Source organism: Tupaia chinensis, unplaced genomic scaffold, assembly GCF_000334495.1.
Source record: "Tupaia chinensis unplaced genomic scaffold, TupChi_1.0 Scaffold000680_1, whole genome shotgun sequence".
In the NCBI taxonomy this organism is placed as follows: Eukaryota; Metazoa; Chordata; class Mammalia; order Scandentia; family Tupaiidae; genus Tupaia; species Tupaia belangeri.
The window spans coordinates 3309412-3311378 of record NW_006160204.1 but is presented as its reverse complement, the minus strand read 5'-3'; positions in this window follow the sequence as shown (position 1 = coordinate 3311378).

Here is a 1967-nt window from a genome sequence, read left to right as displayed (position 1 = left end):
CCCCCCCCCCAGGGGGGATGGCCACACCGCAATCCCTTCTCCTCCATTCTCCTCTTGGGATCTTGGGCATACACTCACACGCACCCGGAGTGAGTTTAAGCCACTGGGTCCAGGACTTCAACTGCGGTTGACTACATGGGAGTCCAGCGACATAGCCATTATGCTAACTGCTGGTCCAAGTGTTTGTTCTTTATTAAATACCCAGTCTCAGATATTCCGTTAGAGCAGCACAAATAAACTTAAATAGCTTGAACATGTGATTAGAGTCAGCAACCCTGATTAGAATCAGTAATCAGGTTACTCTCTTGTCTCTATGGGAATGTTACTGCCTAACTCCAGGTGCACCGCAGCTTTTTCCTATTTTGGCAGTAAGAAAAGGGTAATACTATGTAAAAAAATATAGGCAGTAGGAGAAAAGGTAAGAGCCCCCACATGGCCATTTGGGATTTAGTTGAAGCAATGCTTAAATAAAATGTATATTCTTAAATACATACATTTAAAAAGAAGAAAAGCTAAAAATTAATGGGCTGAGGATTCATCTAAAAACTTTAGGAAAGGAACCACAAATTAAAGAGAGTCCAAGAGGGGACCAGCAGCTGTTGTATGGCTATGTTGCTGGACTCCCATGTAGTTGACCGTGGTTCAAGTCCCAGACCTGGTGGCTTAAACTCACGCTGGGCGTGTGTGCATGCGCACCCAAGATCCCAAGAGGAGAATGGAGGAGAAGGGATTGCAGCATGGCCGTCTCCCCTAGGGGGTGATTTCTTGCTTTCTGTCTCTCTCTCGCTCTCCCTCTCTCTGTCTTTCTGGTGAGCACATGCACCCTATAACAAAAAAAAGTCCAAGAAATGGGGCCAGTCAGTGACATGGAGGTTAAGACGCTGGTTCCCGCATGGTTGGCTGTTCAGTTAGAGTCCTAGATCTGGTGGCTTGAAAATCAAGCTGGGTGTGTGTTTCCAAAAATCCCAAGCAGAGACTATAGGAAAGGAAATCGTGGCATGGCCATTCTCCCTGGGGAGTGATTTCAGTCTCTCTCTCTCTCTTTTGTTTTCTCTTGTCTTTCTCTGTTTCTCTCTGGTGAGTACATAAACTCTAGCCAAAAAAGAAAAGAAAATGTAAGAAAGGAAATAATGACAAGAACAGAAATTAACAAATAGGGAGACTATAATAGGTCAACAAACCAACATGGTTTATACAATAGCCCAGGGGAAAAGATTTAAGACTTGCCACAGACCTATTATGTTCTTTAGGATCTGCTAGGGTGTTTTAAAATTGTCTCTAATGTAATTCTTTTTAAAAAAATCTATTTATTGAAATATAATTCATATACCCTTAAGTGCATCTTTTAAAAGTATATATGTCAGTGGTTTTAGTATATTTGCAGGGTTGTGCAAACAAAATCACGACCTAATTTTAGAACATTTTTATCCTTACACAAATAAACCTCATACTCTCAAATTTCTCCATTCCTATCCATTCTCCTCTCCCCATCCAGTCCCTGACCACCACTAATCTTCTCTCTACAAATTTGTCTTTTCCTTTTATATAAATGCAATTTTACAGTATGTGTTTTTTTGTGATTGACTTCTTTCACTTAACATGCTTTTTCACGATTCACTCATGTTGTACCATGTGTCAGTACTTAGTTTCTTTATATGGTTGAATAACACACCGCTATGTGGATATACCACATTTTGTTCTTTCATTCATCAGTTGATGAATATTTGCCGTTTCCATTCTTTCATTCATCAGTTGATGAATATTTGCCTTGTCTCCATTTTTTTTGGATATTATAAAATAATGCTGCTATTAACATTTGCGTATAAGATTTTTTTATGGATGCATGTTTTTATTTCTTAAGATGTAAGAGTTCTTTATATATTCTAGATGTAAATCCCTTATTAGATTTATGATTACCAATTTTTTTTTCCATCATGTGGATTGATTTTAATTTTCTTGATGGTATT